Here is an 18063-nt window from a genome sequence, read left to right as displayed (position 1 = left end):
GTACTGGAGTGTTTTCTGCTTTGCTCTTGTTCCTTCAGCTTACGATGTTGACTTACTTGCAGATGAACAAGCATACAGTTATTAGAAACAAGAGAGAGAAGTGCCAGAGTCCTACTCCAGTTGAGTTTGGATCTCGCGAAGGGTGCATGAATGAGGCGCAAAGGGAAAAGAAAGAGACGGACCACTAGGATTTCATCATCATAATGGACAATGTGGGAAAGCTGTCCGCTTTATTTATACAAAATCAGTCAAACTCTGGCTCAGACTTTTTACGTCATGGTCAAGTTGGGAATTTCTAAGAATAATTCTGCCATAGTTTTACCTAGAAACAATACCTAGAAGTTCCTGCTAACAATACCTAGAAGTTCCTGCTACAATTCTTATCCTACAATTCAATCTTGTGTCACAAAGAAAAGGGGAATCTAAAGAATGAGGAAAGAATGAAAGCCTAAATCTAGATCCCTTGATTAGCATAGGCTCAATGGGGACAGCCAAGACAGTGGGAATAATAGAGGTCCCTTTTGCAAGACATTGACCTCCAAGCTCAGGCTGAGCAAAAGGCCAGCCTCGCAGTAGCAAAAAAATGCCAGGACGGATTAGAGTTCTTCCACAGGGTAGTCCAGTGTCCATGCAAAAAGTGGAGTTGCATTCAGATGATTGTAGAGACATCCCCCGGGCGGGCCCTGCCATACAGCGGGAAATTCGTTGTGGCCCTGCCTGCAATGGAACAACACTCTTCACCCCTTCATGTTCCCCACATTTACTGCACCCTTTGGAGTTCCCACCAAAGGTAATATTTGCATAAAATTCCATCCAGAAAATTATCATTGATATGATCCACCAGCCCTGTTAAGATTTTCCCATCTGTATATACAGGAGTTGCTCGTAAGTTGTAATACTGTTAAGATGAAAGCGTGTTGGATCCACCTGCCCTACCAGCCATCCTGGCTGAATAGTGGAGTATTCTTTAGTGTTGCTTGAATCTGCCGCTGGTGGCTGTGAGGGCTGACCCAGCTGCGGCCACCGCCACTGCTCCTCCTGGCAAGATAGGAGCCTAGTGTGTGTCGCTAGCCCAGGTTAAGGTCTGATTTAAAAGCTGAGACAGTTTCTATTCATATGGCACTTTGACTGATTTACCGGACCAAGTCTCAGCGGTTATAAAAGAATGGCTGGTGCACTGGAGTGTAGAGCAGTGTTTTGTCCTTGCTGTTGACTCATCTTGAGTGTGTTCCTGCTCTCTAGCAATGATGTGTGTGTGCAAGAGTATTTCAAAATAGAAGTTCCTTGGCAGGTGGCGAGAGGCACCCAATTTTTGTTCCAAAAGTTTGGTAGTATTAGTATCTTTTTGAAAGCCTTCAATGAAGCACATGACGTTTGGTGACGATTTCTGACATGGTTTGAGCACAGGTCCTAGTGGGTATGTCAGTGTTCTATGTATGTGTGTCTTGGAAAATGCTCCTAAGACCGGAAGGCCAAGTTACAGCGATGAGAAAATAGGTGTAGATGCTCGCGTCTGTGGCCAGTGCTTACGTGTTCACGTCCAGTCCAGTCCAGCACTTGCTCTTCTCTTCTCCAACCTCAGTCTCTAGTGTTTAGGCTGCTACACGTGCCGTACAAGAAGGAGGAGCTCGTCCGAGCGGGGCGGAGACAGAAGGAGGTGGGCTGGTCTGGATGGAGAGTGGGCTCCATTGTCCAGGGAAAGTAGACAGTTGGTGGAACTTGGCCTTCTAATGGTAGAGTCCTTGTATGGTCAAGAAAAACAGGTTACTATTTAAACAAGTTAGATTCAGCAAAGCCTATGCTGATTGTACTTTTCATTGAAACCTGCATGTGTAAGACTGGTACAGAAGTCTGGAGCCCCACAAATGTGTCGAAGCGCACGTGTGTGTGTGTGTGTGTGTGTGTGTGTGTGTGTGTGTGTGTAGTTCTGCCATCCCTTTCCCAATTCCAGGCAGGTGGCGAAGAAGCACATTTCGCTCGGCCGTTAAGGAGGAAAGGTGGATGTAGGATGAGAGCGCCTGAGATTATTTTGCTTTTGCTTGCTGTGTACCGAGGTTATGGCAGGATCTGTAGATGCTTCCCGAGGATGCTTCTGTCTCATTGTTTCTGGTGGGGACTAAGATAGGTAGCAAATGGAGCCATTGTTGCGGCACAGTGAGTGGAGCTGCAGCCTATTTAGATAGGTAAGATTGAGTTGGCTCTTCACTTCTGATCCAGCTCCCTGCTGATGTGCCTGGGAAAGCAGTGAAGGGTGGCCCAAGTCCTTGGGCCCCTGCACCCATTATCCTAATGGAATTTCAGGCTACTGGCTTCCGTCTGGCCCAGCCTCAGCTGTTGCAGCCAGTGAACCAGCAGATGGAAGGCATGTCAGCCTGTCTTCGACTCTGCCTTTTAAATAAATAATCTTTAAAAAAAAGACAAGTAACAAAGTCAGAAAATAGGCTGGATTATTATCTCCCACAAATTCTAAATGAAACTCAAGAATCAATTACCCATGCCACAGGGACCTTGGGCTAAAGGCCCAGGTGCATCCCATAGTGCCCAGTCACTGCCTCTGCCCCAGAGGAGAGCTGCCCTGAGCTTGGAGCTAAGCAGTTGCAGAGATATAACAAACTGGAAGAAGAAAGCAAGATTTTTTTCTCCAGATCTTTCCTGGCTCCTAGGCCAAGGGGTCATGGTAGGTGGGGAGGGCAGTTTCCCATGGGAGCAGCTCATGGGCTGGTCAGTTCAGTCTAGTGACCCTGCCTGCCCTGTGCACTGCTGTCGTTGTCTGGGGTCCCAGGAGGTGTTGGGTGGCAGGACTGGCCTCATTGCGCGCTCCCCTTCCTCACTCTCGGTAACTGACAGCTCTCTTGGCACACTGAGTGTTTTGCCACTGTCAAAGCTGTGTGAACAGGTGCGCTGTCAGGGATGCTTGGCAGGGCCGTTGCGCCTCCTCCATCCCCTGTCCGCTGCCCCCACCATGGGCTACAGCTCGCAGGTTCTTCTTAGGCTCAGCAAGACAAGAGCCACGCACCTGGAGTGTGGCTTCTCCTCTCGGGGGACGCGAGCAGCTGTTCGTGGTTTGATGGTGTCTTGTGGCCTCTGACTTGCCCTCAGTGTGGAAAACTGGCAGCATTCAGCACGTGCAGCCAAGTGGTGAGCAGGAAGCCCCAGGAATGCTCCCCTCAAGATGCAGATCCGCCCATCGCTCCGTCGCAGCCTACAGGAGCTTGCGCATTGTTCCTGCTCTCATTAGATATTGAAGAGGTTGGTGTTGTCACAAACAAGTTCAAATCAGCCCCCAGCCCAGGCTGGTCACGCACAGGGAGCAGAAACTAATGCGATTGACAGAAAGCCTGCCCACGGAAGACCCACTGAGCTGTATTTTAGGTCAAAGCTGAGTAACTGAATGGAATTTCAGGAGTAACTAACCGTAATTTAATCTGCATGGCTGGCTGGTTCGTAGTGGGTTGGCTTGTGGCTACTCAGTGTGCTGAGCGAGGAGGAGGAGCAGGATGAGTGCAGGGTCGAACAGAGAACTCCCACCGTGACAAAGATGACGGCACCAGGGAAGGGTGGCTGAGACGAGCTTTTTCATTTTATCCTGATGTTGTTGGTTAAATAGAAAAGCAATAGAGTCGGAAAGCCTCCTAAAGTGGGAGTGGGGAGGGGTACCCATGAATCCCTACAAAACAGCACCACCCCTTATCCTCATCCCACCCTCACCTCAGTCTGCCCCCATCTCAGCATTGCCCAACCCCGTCCCCCCAGCGCTGGTGCACACTCCACCTTCCATCACGAGTTGCTTCTGCGAGTAGACACAAGTGGTGTACCACACTACCCTGGGCACAGCTCTGTAGGGTTGGTCACAGGCAAGGCCATGCATGGCGAAGAATGCTCATGGCACGAGGTAGTGCCTGCTCTCCTGGTTATAGGCTGTGTCACCTTGGTACAGCCAAGCCAACCCTGAGCCCCCATCACAGGATGCACCACTGAGGCACCAGAATGCTTTAGTCCCTGTTCACACACCAGCATCCCTTAGGATAAAAGCACCAAGGAGAATGGGCAGGTGGCTGGGAAGCCTTTGTGTTTTTAAGGTGACTTGCCAAACCACTCCTGTGTTAGAAGTCACAAGGATGGGCTGGAATTGGCCACAAATCCAGTGTTTTTCCAGCAAAAGGGCTTGTCATGCACTCATACCCTCCCGTTCCCAGCCTGTAATACAACTTGAAAAAGTCCTTGAGTATTAGACTAAAAGATGAAGCTTACCAAGATGTCAAATAATAATAATAATAATAATAATGCCTTGACACTTGCACACAGTCTGTCCGTAGTGTGTCTTGCCCTTGAACTCTCTGAAGACCCCTTTGTAGATACCGTTGTCTGGAAATGCTTGAGCTTAAAGAGAGAAGGAGGCCCTGAGGCCAGGGCAGCAAGCACCTGCAGCCTGCATGGTGGCTGTTCTGTCCTGCTCAGGAACACCTCCACCAAGGACAAGCACCTGGAAGAACTGGACATCTCATGGCTCTCTCCTGGGTAAGGGTGAAGGTCCCTTGATTCCCACCGTGCTCCTATTCTTTCCTCTCATGACCCACATGTCACTAGGTCTGATGGCCCACCTGGATAGAGAGTGTAGAGCAGGAGGCTTCTAGAACTTTCCAAGCCAATCTCGGGTGTGGTCTGAGCTTGGACAAAGTCTGTTGTCCATTACATTTCCCAACACTGCAGCAGTTCATAAAGCAGAGTGATTGGTCAGAAGCTGGAAGCTGGAAGCTGTGATCTCACGTCTGGCCTTGCCTAGGGAGGGGCAGATGTCAATGTCAGCCTCGACCCTGCACCCTAGAGACAGGTAGCAGGGCAGGGATGGTGCACAGAAGAGGCCTCTATACCCCCACACTTGCTCTGATGCCTCGAGGTGTGGGATCACCATACTCTAACCACACTGCAGCCCTTCTCACTCACACTGAACTGGGACTCCGTGGTGCTCAGCAGTTTAGCCAAGCTGAATGACACTCCAGGACCCCCTTTTCTAGTGGAGGGCAGCAAATCCTGTGTGGTGTCTCCCTCTGACCCTTTTCTCCATACACAGGCCAATGCTGGCCTCTGCTGCCCAGTGCTGGGAGGCCAGGATGGCAGCTGGCTCTTGGGACGGCATGTCCTCTGCGGGACCCCTGCCCAGCCGCTCTGTCTGCCTGCCTGTCCTTGTCCTTCCCCCATCCCGCCCCCAGCCCTAGCTTCGACCTTCTGGGTACATTAACCAGTCTCAAGGAGCAGCAACACAGTGTGCACTCATCATCTGGATCCCAGATGTGGACTCAGAAAATTGATCACCTGTCCTGCTTTTGGGGTTGCATTAATATTCCCAACCTGGGGATGTTGGATAGCTGTAAGGGAGATTGTCTTAGCAGAAGCTAAGAACTCTCTGAAAGGAGACGGTCAAGCATCTTTGGTCACCGTTAGGAACCCAGAGCCTTGAAGTCCAGGGCAAGCAGGTTCCAGCCCACCTTCAGCAGCGAGCTGCCCTCCCACCTGCAGAGCCTCCCAACCCTGCCCTGTCTGCTCTGTCTGTATGAAGGATGAGCAGGTGGGACTCACCTGTATGCATGGGTTTGGGACACAGCTTGGGGGAGGTGTCTCACCAGGCTCCAGTCTCAAAAGGGACTCCCCAGTGATGGTTCAGTAACTGGCAAAGAGCTCTTCTGGGTTTTTTGGTCCGACAGGGTCTCTCTTCCAAAAAGCCTTGTGGCAGATCTTAAATAATATGAAAAAGTTGTGGTTTGGTTTCTAAGTGTGTTTGCCTTGAACTTGATCTTTTGAATGCCCTCTTCTGTGAACGTTTTGAAGCACCCTTGTATGTCCTGGCAGGTGTCAAGCAATGACCATGTCTGGGTCTGGCAGCAGTGCCCTGGCTCTGAGGAACTCTGGGTGGTGCCTTCAGCAGGTGCCAGTGTGGGCAGGTTTGGCCCTGGTGAAGTTGTGGGTCAAAGGGAGTTACTATTCTACCTGCACAACTGTCTGTGGCTGCTGTGGCTAACGTGGCCTTGGCCTTATCCTTTGTCTGTTGCTGTGACCGATCTTCCCAGATGCAGCACCTTGTGCAGTTGAGAGGTTTATGCAGCTTGCGGTTTCAGAAGTGGGGATGTCTGAGGGCATGGTGCCGCCTTCTGGGCAGACCCCCTTGCTGCAGCCTGACACTGCTCAGGCCGTCACCTGGGGAGAGAGAGCAGGTGTGCAGCTGAGGCCTCTCCTCTTCTCGTGAAGCACCTGATGCCAGCGTGTGGACCCCCTGCCCCCACCATGCCACTCCCGATCTGAGCTCCCACCCCCAAACTCCATCCTCATGTGGGTTTGGAGTTGGAGTCTCCACTTGAGATCTTCAGGTTGACACAGTGAGACCCAGCAGCCTGGCCGTGTCTTGAGGCTGTGATGTGGGTGAACACGCCTTTGGAGGCCCCCGTGGACCTGGAGGAGAGTGGGCGTGCCTGCAGTGGTGCCCAGCAGTGGCTCATTGTCATTGTCACCGAGTCCCCGGATAGGTCCCCAGCACTGGGAACATGGGTTTACCGCAAGTGTTATTTTTGCCTTGCCCTTAGCAACATTACACAAAATGTGCCTGGGGAAATAGCTAATTTGTTTTCTTTTAAAAAAATTCCTTTCACACCTGATCTATGGAAAGATACCCAGCTGGTTGTTCTTCTCTGGAACTGCGTTGTACTTTAACCCTAATATTCAGTCAGAATAGCATGAGGCCAGGCTGCTAGCATGCTCCGACACCAATGGGGCAGATTGGAAGGTAAATGATCGGAGTGCTATTTTTAGATATTATAATGGGGGATGTTTTAAATCACCTTTGTTTTCGGAATGTCTCACATTTGATGCCATGTATTTGGTAAACTGAAAAATAAAAGAAAATCCAAAGACCCAATAAAAGGAATAAAGAGCTAAAGAGAAAAAGGGAGTAAAAAGTGAAAATTACGTATGTGTGAAGTGAATGTGCTGACCTTGAATCAAAACCTTGGCTTCATTGACACACAGGCTCTGGAACTGGGAGCTGCGGGGGCCCCATCCCAGAACCCTCCCAGGGAAGGCAGCCACACCTCACCCTAAGCCATCCTCCAGCGTGCTGGGTGGTGCAGAATGGAGTCCCACTTGAATGCCTCATGCCTTTCTCTCTCACCCTCTCTACATCCCCCTCCCTCCCATGGTGTCGTGCTGATGACCCAGGACAGGAGCGGACATGCAGATGAGAGGTCTCACTTCACCCTGCAGGCACCAAGGAAAGGAGTTCCTGTTCTTGACCCTTACAGACAGGAAGTCCAGCAAGTGAAGGCTGGATGTGGTGGTGACACGGGATGTGGCAAAGGGGGCAGCTTGTGCAGGAAGCATGGGCCCTCACCTCGGCGGAGAGAAAGCTCAGTGTTTCTCCCCTGCAAGATTCCTTTGCAGTCCTTATATCCACGGTCTGAAGCTCACAGCGCCTATCTAGGGAAGCCAGAATGAGACTTAGTCCTTGAGACCAAGAGTGAGAACCAGTGAGACCAGTGAGAACATGGCCTGCCTGTGGTGCTGTGTTGGGTTCTGTCTCGGCTACAACCTCTCTGGCCGAAGACAGGGCAAGAAGCCGTTGCTTCCCTGGGGCTTGCAGCGGAGCTGTCTTGCCAAGGCAGCCTGTGTGTGTGTGTGTGGCCTGCGCTTCTCCTGGGGTGTGTGTTCTGAACACCGGAGTCTCCTGTCTGCCATGTGCACGGCAGAGGTGCAGTTCTGTTTCCTGAACTGGGCTAGGCCTTGCTGAGCCTGCTCACATGGCGCTGGCTACAAAATTAGCCCTTTGTGCTGGCGTTGGCAGTGGGATCTGCTGGTTCCAGTTGTGCTGCGGCCAGCTGGGCATCAGGTCATGTCCAGGGCTGTGGGGTTGATCTGCATGGTGTGTGGGAGCCGCTAGAACCATCTCACTGAATGAAGGCATGTTCAAGTTTGTAAGAAGAATCATGCAGCCCCGGCTGTATTGAGCGTTGAGTCCCTGTAGCTGTGTGTCTTAAATGTGTGTGTGTGTTCACTCTTCTGACATGCCGCTGTGTCCTTTGGTGCGTGAAGTGGTCTCCCACGTCAAGTGGGGAGCTGAATGCTTCTACTCAGACCACTGAAGAGGCGGCACGTTTGGGAGGGACACGGGCGTGAGGCTGGAGTGTCTGAGGCTTGGTCCAGGCAAGTCGCCTTCATTATTGATGCAGTTTATAAATAAATTATCCTCAAGCAAGGTGCCCGATTGGTTTTGTGACTTCGGTTACAGTTCTCAGGGGAGTCTGTGGGCTTGACCTTGGTGCCCGGTAACCTTATAGGATGACTGAGTGCACTCCTTGTAGTGAATGTGTCTGCCTGGCACAGGTGGCATTTGGCTCTGTTTAGGTTCTTTTACTCTCTGTACCTGGCTAGGATAAAATAAAGTGAATGTACTTTTATATTATATAAAATACAAATGTTGCCTGAAGAGAGTTGGCATATGCTAAGGGTGCGTATTTACTTCTAAAACATTTGAAGATAGCTGCCTTAGCCAGTGAGTCTGGGTTGCAGCATAAAGGAGGTGGCACTCACACGACACAGTTTGGAGCATCAAGTGTCATCAGTTTCATAACAACATACTCCAAAGCCAGGGAGACGTCGCTGGCAAACGGGCCTTCATAGGTTCCTTTGTTTTTGTTCGTCTTGGGCCCACATGGGTTGGAATGTGACTTCCAACATTGTGAGGCTGCTTTTCTCTGGTTCTAGCCCTGCTCTCCAGAGAAGAGAGGGGCAGGGTTAGTTTTTGTCACAGTGTAAAAATGCCAATAGGCCAGCATCCCATATGGGCACTTGTTTGAGTCCCAGCTTCTCCATTTCCACTCCAGCTGCCTCCTGCTACTGTACCTTAGAAAGCAGCAAAATATTGCCTCAACCCTTGGACCCCTGCACCCATGTGGGAAACCCAGAAGAAGTCCCTGGCCTCAGCCTCGCCCAGCCCTGGCTGTTGGAGCCATTTGGGAAGTGAAATCAGAAGATGGAAGATCTCTCTCTTATCTCACTCCCTCTTTCTCTCTGTTTCTCAAAACAGAATGAAAAAACAAAATGATGCCCTCAGCCACACTGTGGCTGAAGTTATGATCACGTGACACGGAGGGCGGCATGCTGGCATCCCTTCCCAGGCATGCATGCTGTGTGGGTCAGGAACCACAGTGCTGACTCAGCTGGTCTGTGTCTTGGTTGCTGTTCATAAAATAAGGGAAACTCATTTTAACATGCTGCTTAGATGGGAGGTGAGGTCACTCACGCCTTTATGCCTGCTTCGCTGGAGTCAGTGTTTATCCCAGGGAGCTCTGACACCTACAGTGTGCGTGGAGGAGGTGGCCGGGGTGGAAGCACACGGAGCCGTGGCCTGGGGAATGGCATGGTTGTGCTCACATGTCTGGATGAGGAATGTGCTAAACTCAGACATCTGGGGAATGGAGAGGGGCAGGCCTGAGTCCCTTCCCGTGTGACTTCCCCTGGCCAGTCACGGGGCTGGCTGCCTGTGGGTCCTTCCGACTCCTGTCTGCATGGACGAGTTGAGCAGGAGACAGGCGTGAATAGGGCCTGCTGGCCATGTGAAACCCACATGGAAATGCGTTAAAACATGTACTGAATATTGCGTAAGAACACAGAGATTTGTTTCAAGTTGATGAAAAGCCAGGGAGGGTAGAATGACACAGATGTTGGTGGGGTAGCAGGTGGAGGGATGAATGTTGCAAGTTGTGTTAAGAACAGATTTAAGTGTGCGATAGCCTAGTGGCTGAAGTCCTCACCTTGCATGTGCCAGGATCCCATATAGGTGCCAGTTCTAATCCCGGCTGCTCTACTTCCCTTCTAGCTCCCTGTTTGAGGCCTGGGAAAGCAATAGAGGACGGTGCAAAGTCTTGAGACTCTGCACCCACATGGGAGACCTGCAAAAATTCCTGGCTCCTGGCTCCTGGCTCCAGATCAGCTTAGCTCTGGCTATTTCAGCCACTTGGGGAGTGAACCAGCAGGTGAAAGATCTTACTGTCTGTCTGTAGGTGTGACTTTCCAATTAAAAATAAATAAATCTTTAAAAAAAAGAATAGATTTAAAGCTTATGGCAAGATCCAGTGCAATAGTTCAATTGGCAGATCCTCCCAGTTCAGACACCAGCACGCCATATGGGTGCTGTTTTGTGTCCTTGCTGCTCGCCATCCCACCCAGCTCGCCTCTTGTGCCTTGGAACTCTGTGCTCCCTGGGAGACCAAAGAAGCTCCTGGCTTCAGATCAGCTTACTTTGGGAATGAACTAGCAGATGGAAGATCTTTGTCTCTTCTTCTCTCTGCAAAACTCCCTTCCAAATAAAAATAAATAGCACCTACAAAACCAAAGGCAAACGGGAAGAACATCCCAGTAAAATGACAACAGAAGACTAAATCAATGAACAACCCATTCCTAAAATGACAGGACCAAAGTACCACCTATGTATATTTAACTCTGAAAGTAAATTGCTTAAGCTCAATCAAACATCATAGATTAGTAGACTGGATTAAAAAACAAAACCCATCTGTTTATTGTCGGGAGGAGACACACTCCAACAAAGATTAGCAAAAACTCTATCACGTGGGTTTTGTTGTCTTCTGTTGGTTTCATCTCTTCAAAACACTTTCTTCTGATTAAATCATTCAATGACTCGAAGATCATACAGTGGCATCATTTTCTGCAAGAAGGTTCTTGATTTTCATTCCTTCAGCTAAACGTTAGTCATTTAATAGCATGTTGTTTAACTTCTTGGTGTTGTTAATTTCATTTTTCTCCTTGATGTTGATTTTGTTTTGTGGCTCTTCATTTAAGGGAAGGTATAGTAGCTGTGTAATGGAGACTGTCATATCTAGTAACATGTCATTTAACTTCATGGCATTGTAAATTTCTATTTTTCTTTCTATTGTTGATTTTGTATCATGACTTTTCATTTAAGGGAATGTACAGTAGTTATGTAATGGAGACTATCAACCAGATGTGAGGATGCAGTGTGGTCGGCATCTCTGTTTCCAGACAAAGATGGACTTACAGTGAAACTGTTTATATTATATTTTGACAATAGGATTCTGGACTCTCTGCCATTGTCCATGCCCACAATGATGAACATATGACTGAGTATGAAGAACTATATGTTAGTAATGATATAAAGGAACTGGGGGGGAGGGAATTGGGGAGGGGATAGGGGAATATGGAATATGTATCATAAAATGATAGCAATAATAATAAAATGTGAAAAAAATAAAAAATAAATCTTTAAAAAATTATTAAAAAAAAAAACAAAACAAAAACTGGTGGCCAGAGAAACAAATAGTAAAAATGTACCCGTCAATGTGTGTTATTTAAATTATAAAGTTTTGACTGAGGTTTGAATTCCTGTCCTTGAAGCTCTTTCAGTGTAGTACATTCATGGCCTACCCTAAAATGTGTAGCTTTCTTTGTAGGCTGAAAACCCGAGGCGCTCCTCATGTCCCGCGTCCCTTGTGCGCTTTTGGCTGCGTCACTGGAAGCCTTATGGGTTTTTGGCAGGGTGACATGGAGACAGGGTGCGGGAGGTGAGCTAAGCCCGCGTAGTACAAGAAGGGTCCTTCGCTTCCCGAAGTCTCCTTCCAAGAAGCAAGTAGTAGATGAGGGGAGGTGAGAGTTGCCTGTGTCATCCTCCTGACTAGGTTCCAGCTAGTTGTGTGGTATGGTAATTTGAATCAAATTTATATATTCATTTATGTCTCTCACGAAACAAAATGTCGAGTTTTTGCTTGGGCACATTGAAATCCAAGGAGGATGCACGCGTGTGTGTAGTCTTCTTAACTTGGTTCAGATAACCAGCTGAACAATTGTAGAGCAGTGAAAAATGCTTTTTAAAAAGTCCATACACTTCTGGCAAGAAAAATCATGCTTTGAACGAGTTGGAGCGTTAGGAAACTCAGTGAGGGGGTGGGCATGGTGGCATGGCAGGTTAAGGAACCGCTTGTTGCAGGCATTCCCTGTAGGAATGGTGAGGTTCAATTCCTGGCTGCTCTGCTTCCAGTCCAGCTTCCTGCTGATGCTCTGGGAAAGGCAGCCACAGGTAGTCCAAGTTACCTGGGTCCCTCCCACCCCGTGGAAGGCTCATTGAGCTCCAGAGCTGCCCATTGGGCAGTGACCAGAGGCAAGTGATGTCTCTCTCTCTCTCTCTCTCTCTCATTCCTGACTTGAGATCCTGCAGGTGGACTCTGCCTTCAACAAGCTTCAGCCATCTTAACGTCATTTGAAATTAAAGCAGACTAGTTTCACAGATTGTAATTAGCTTTACTTGTGGTTCTAGAATTCCATAGCAGCTGGAGTGAAAAGAGAGGCTGGTGTGGTGGCATTGGTAAGACACCTGCAATGCCAGCATCCCATGTGAGCGCTGGTTCGGGTCCTGGCTGCTCCACCTGCAACCCAGCTTCCCGCTAGCACACCTTGACAACAGCAGGTGATGGTTCAGGATGGTGCCTGCACCTGCATGGGAAGCCTCCTGGCTTTGATCTAGCCTAAACTGCTCTAATTAATTGGGAGTGAGCCAGTGGATGGAAAATCTGTCTCCCTTTCTATCTGTGCTTTTTAGATAAAAAGTTTTTTTTTTTTTTTTTAAATTAAGTTAATGAAAGCACAAGTACTCAAGATGCATCACTCCCAAGGTGGTTGACCATGTTCCAATACTTTCTGTATGCTGCTGGGGTGACTCAGAAATGTCCTAGAACTGTGTGCCACTGCAGCTGTGCCAACCTCTCTCTCAGCTCCGTCACATTATGAGCTCAACCTAGGCCGTGGTGTGAATATTCACGCTATGGAAATTGACTTTTTTTTCCTTTTTTTGTGGGGAGGGCAGTGAGCAAAACAAGATTTATTTGAATCAGAACGCTCCTGTTGCAGTAGTCAGAAGGGGGGCAGGGCACCGCTCGAGGCAGACCCCTGGCAAAGCTTTACACTGAGGGTCTCGTGCTTCCCTCAGCCGAGAGCTGGCTGGTGAGCATGTCGTGGCACCACACCACCTGCACTGTCGTTGTACACAGGACACAGTTCTCTAGTGACCCTGTCCAGCCTGCCCACCCACTTCTGAGCTGGGGTTTCCCTTGTAAGAAATAGAGGGTCCCCCACTGGTCACACAAAGCCACTGGCCATCACCAAGTGAATGGCTGTGAAGGTGGTCTCTACAGGTGTCAGCAAAGTGCTGTGCCCTGTGCCAGGACTTGGATGGGGTGAGGAAACCACAATGACAGAACTGCCCTTCAGCCCAAGGCAAGATGAGCCGCATGTGCTGAGCAGTGCTGGAGCAGGGCAGTGCCCCTGTGCTGGCAGCATGTAGGGGAGGGGTCTCTGGCTGGACGGACCAGCCCTGCTCAAGGCTCGAAGCACTTCTCTCCAGAAATCTGAATGTGCCGGCCTGAGCCCCAGGCTTTCCAGGAAAGCCTTTCCCCAGGGCGACAGGGGCAAAATGCAATTATTCCTGGAGTGGCAGCAGCCGCTTCCTTAAGCAGAAAGAAGCTGATCGAGTGCCTCTCAGAGGAGCAGAATGTGGTCAGCGGAAGGAGACCAGGGAGGCCACGCTTACGCCGGCCACTTAAGCAGAGTGGCCCCTGGGGACCATTAGGGCAGGCGTCTCTCCTCGGCTCTCATGTTGGTGCCCACATGCCAGGGTTTTTGCTCGTTGCCTCCTCAGTCCGCTTCCAGAGCCTCATGCATGCGACTGAAGGGTTTTCAGAAACACTTAGGCAATGGGCTGCCTTGCGTTGACTGGGTACCTACTGATACCATCCCCAGGGACTGTGTTCTCCATGCTGGGACCTGGAGATACCCAGTGCCAATTCCTACCATGAAACCCCGTTTTCCAATGTCCACTCCGTGCACAGGCTCCCTAGAGGATCCACCATGTCCTCCTGACCCTGCACCTCCCACTGTGCTCGCTCTGTCTCCCCCTGCTCCCAGGCTGCCCAACACCTCCTCCTCCTGTCTGCTCAGCTTCTGTGGCAGAAATGTCTGAGGGAGTGGGGCCAGAGGAAGGAAAACCTGGAATGAAGTGATGATCAGGGATGGGGAAGGCTGGGCATGAAGAACAAGCACGTCATGCAGAATACAAGCGGGTGGGAAGAGGCGAACCACAGCAGCACGCGGAAGGTGGTCAGAGACGGCGCCTGACTGGAGGTGCACCACCAAGTGTGGGGAGCCAGGCTGTCCATGTGTGCTTAGGAGTTCTGTGAGCTGAACTGTTGAGCACCACGTCCCTCTGCCTGTGTAGCAGAGCCTAAGCCAGCACTGTGCACTCAGAGCCGACATGCTGCCCAGCTCCCCTGGGCACTGGCCACGGGCATTTGCTTGCCCAAGGATGCTCTAGCCTCTTCCCCTGGGCCTCAGCCTCCGTCCCCGCCTCCCCATGGAGCAGAGCCCTCCTGACACGGAGACGTCGCCACGCGTGTCTGCCAGTATGAGTGTGCCTTTGTGTCGTGAAAGAGCCTTGTTGAGGCGGGGAGAGCCAGCTCCTGGCAGCCTCGTGAGCTTGGCTGTGGTTGAATGGCATGGCTTGTTTGTTTTGTTTGATCCCTGTCGACTGGACACGGAGCACTAGACAGAGGCGAGCGTGTGCAGCCACAAGGAGCGTTCCCGCCCTGCCCTGCGTGGCATGAGCCAGAAAGTGCCTTTTGGGCACTAGGGGACTCGGTGCTGCACGTGCCGTGGTTTGGTGGGTAGCTTGAGCTAATGATGTGTCAGAAGGAGAGAAGTGAGAGCAGTGGCCAAAAAGGCGAGACCGTGGCACCTTGGTGACTGCATAAGGCTTTTCCGAAGGTTCATGGAAGATGCATGTGAGGACAGTATGTACAGATTTTTTTTTTATTACATTTCATTTTGTGACACAGTTTCATAGGCTCTGAGATTCCCCCAACCCCTCCCGGTGCCCTCCCCCATGGTAGATTCCTCCACCTTGTTGCAATATTACAGTCCAAATCCAGTCCAGATTCTTTCATTGTAGGCATATACCAAGCATAGAGTTCAGCATCATTTTGTCCAGATAAATTCAATGGTTTCTTGGGGAGACCATCTCTGGTCTGAAGGTAGAGATGGCAGAATATCATCCCGGCCAATTAAAAGCCACAACATAACATCAACAGCAGTTTACAACATTATGGAGTTAATGGACATGGCATTGAATAACCAATATGTTAAAAAAAATGCAGGTTCATAACCACATCCTGTAACTATTTCATTGACATTTCAATTTTAGTTTATAAACAACCGGCTTCTATACACCTTGATATGGCTATAGGGTACTATTCCGTTGTCTCATGTCTATTTTAATTTTAGTATTTAGCGGTTTATAGTTTTGAAGCATAATTTTTACTGAACTTGGCAGATTCTAGGGTAGTCCAAACTGGCTTATAACTCTGACAAGGCGTATGTCAACAGTTGAGGTGCAGAGCAGTTCTAGAAGGGGTGTGCAGAAATCTCCAATGCCCTAGTGAGGAGTAACTTATTTTTGTGTCCTACCTAGTGAGGTATATGTGAATGCGAGTCCATGCTGACTGTTTTCTGTCTGGTTGCAAGCTTTCCTTGTTGTTCTCTGTCTATTCTAATTTTTTTATTGTTTATTTGTTTTGGGGGAGGCGGGGCTCCGGAGCGACCCTGATGGTCCTTGGAGGAGAGGATGGGGTTCCAAAGTTGGAGCTAAGTAAGGACCAGAGAAAGTTCCTCTCCCTAGTCCCCAAGGAAGTTTACTGTCCTGTTTCTGCGGACCGCTCAGGGCTCCTGGCTGCTGTTTCGATGACCTTGAATCATGCAAGGAGGGATTTGGGGCTTTCTCCATCCCATGTGGTAGATCCAAGCGGGAGTGGATGGCCTCAGAGTTCTCGGCCTCCGAAGGCAGTCCAATTCCCCGTGGTCTTCTTGGCAGTTGGGATGTAGTCCTTGGTGCCCACACTGATAGTCCTTGGTGAGGATCCTGGAGTCTCCAGGGTTGGGATGCAAGCCTCCTCCTGTCCCCCTGCTCCACTCTGGGGTCCCCCCTTGCTCTGTGCATATGACCTCCTGTTAACAGGTTGTCAGGATCACTGCTGATTCCCCCCGTATGTCTTTGTAGTTTTAGTAATGTCTAATGCTGATTCGAGTCTGTTGTCTATAAGTTACCTGTTATATTCTTGATAAGTTGTACTTCACGTCTTTCTCAAACCTTCTAAGGAGATGGAAGATTTCTCTGCTCTCCCTCCCCATTACTGAGCAACAAAGGATCTTAAAAGTATATTAGGTTTTACAATTCTTTGATGTAGATCATAAGCAGTCTGACTCACATTGATTGTTGATTCATTAGTTACATCACAATATCTTATTACATGAGATACAGGCTGATTGAGGTTGAAATAATATTACATTTTATAAGTACTATTTTTCAGATTAACATCATTTCATCTTAAATTAAGGCAAACACGTGGTATCTAACCTTTTGGGATTGGCTCATTTCCCTTAGCATAATGGCTTCCAGTTGGGCCCATTTAGCCACAAAGAACTGCATTTCATTTTTTTTAACAGCTGAGTAGTATTCCATGGAGTAGATGAACCAAAGCTTTCTTATCCAAGCTTCAGCTGATGGACATTTCGGTTGCTTCCAAGTTTTTGCAATTATTCATTGTGCTGCTATGAACGTAGAGGTGCATGTTGTTTTCTCATGTAACAGGTGTTTTGGATATATTCCTAGGAGTGCTATTGCTGGATCATATGGTATGCAGATTTTCAGTTGTTTGAGTGTTCTGCATACTGATTTCCATGGAGGCTATACCAACCCGCAGGCCCACCAGCAGTGGAGTAGGGTTCCCTTTTCCCCACAACCTCACCAGCAGACGTTATTGGTGGTTTTTTGTATGTGAGCCGTTCTTACTGGCGTTAGGTGGTATCTCATTGATGTCTTAATTTGGATTTCCCTTATTGGCAGGGAACTTGAGCATTTTTTCATGTTTGTTTGCTATGTGGGTTTGTTCCTTTGTGAAAAGTCTGCCCATTTCCCGTGCCTATTTCTTGAGTAGTTTGTTTTGGTGTTTTGGTTGTTCTGGAGTTCTTTGTATATTCTGGAGATTAGCCCTCTATCCCCTACATAGTGCACAAAGATCTTCTCCCATTCTGTGGGTTGCTTTTTTACTTTGTTGATAGTTTCCTTTGCTGTGCAGAAGCTTCTTAGTTTGATGAAGTCCCATTTGTTTATTTTGGTCTTGATTGCTATTGCTTTTGGTGTCCTTTTCAGGAAGTCAAGGCCTACCCCTAAATCTTGCAGGGTGTTTCCAACATTTTCTCCCGAAAGTTTGAAGGTTTCTGGGTGTAGGTTTAGGTCTTTTATCCATTTAGATTTGATATTAGTGTATGGTGAAAGATGTGGGTCTATCTTCTTGTTTCTGCAGGCTATTAACCAGTTGTCCCAACAGCATTTGTTGAAGAGACCTTCCCATTTGCCTGGATTGTCGTCAGTTTTTTTGTCAAAGATTATTTGGCTGTATCTGTGTGGGTTCCCTTCTGTTGTTTCTGTTCTGCTCCATTGATCTCCTCTCTATCTTTGTGCCAGTACCAGGCTGTTTTGATAACCACCACCCTGTAGTATGTCCAAAGATCCGGGACTGTGATTCCCCTCGTTAACTTCCTATTCTTCAGGATGGTCCTAGCTATTCGTGTTTTTTTGTATTTTGTATTTTTTTTTTTGCACCAAAATAAACTTCTTTTAATATTGTGTTGCCACAAGCTTTTTGGAATCCCCTGGGATATTGGACTCTGAGAGTTTGAGACCCTGCAGTTTCTGCCACTGCGCTGGACTGGGATGCCCCTTCCACAGAGTGGGTCACATGGACTTAGCTGCTTCACACATGTTGGGCATCCAGGTGTGTGCTGGATCCCAGGATAGACATATTAGAGTGTTTGAGGTTCAGGAAGAGCTTATTATGAATTTAAAATATGTCTATAGAGCTGGTGCCATGGTGTAGCGTTCCAGCATCCCATACAGACACTGGTTTGAGTCCTGGCCGTTCCACTTCTGATCCAGCTCTGTGC

General features: G+C 48.9%; 1 protein-coding gene across 1 annotated transcript in view; it reads left to right on the top strand.

Annotated features, from left to right (window-relative positions):
- AGPAT4 (1-acylglycerol-3-phosphate O-acyltransferase 4) overlaps positions 1-18063 on the top strand; it is an 86059-nt gene that overhangs the window by 27881 nt on the left and 40115 nt on the right. The gene's annotated exons all lie outside the window — the stretch shown is intronic.

This window comes from Ochotona curzoniae, unplaced genomic scaffold, assembly GCF_017591425.1.
Source record: "Ochotona curzoniae isolate NIBS_2020 unplaced genomic scaffold, NIBS_Ocur_1.0 scaffold_3890, whole genome shotgun sequence".
Classification (NCBI taxonomy): domain Eukaryota; kingdom Metazoa; phylum Chordata; class Mammalia; order Lagomorpha; family Ochotonidae; genus Ochotona; species Ochotona curzoniae.
Note: the sequence above shows the minus strand (reverse complement) of the source record. Positions and strands in the feature narration are given on the sequence as shown.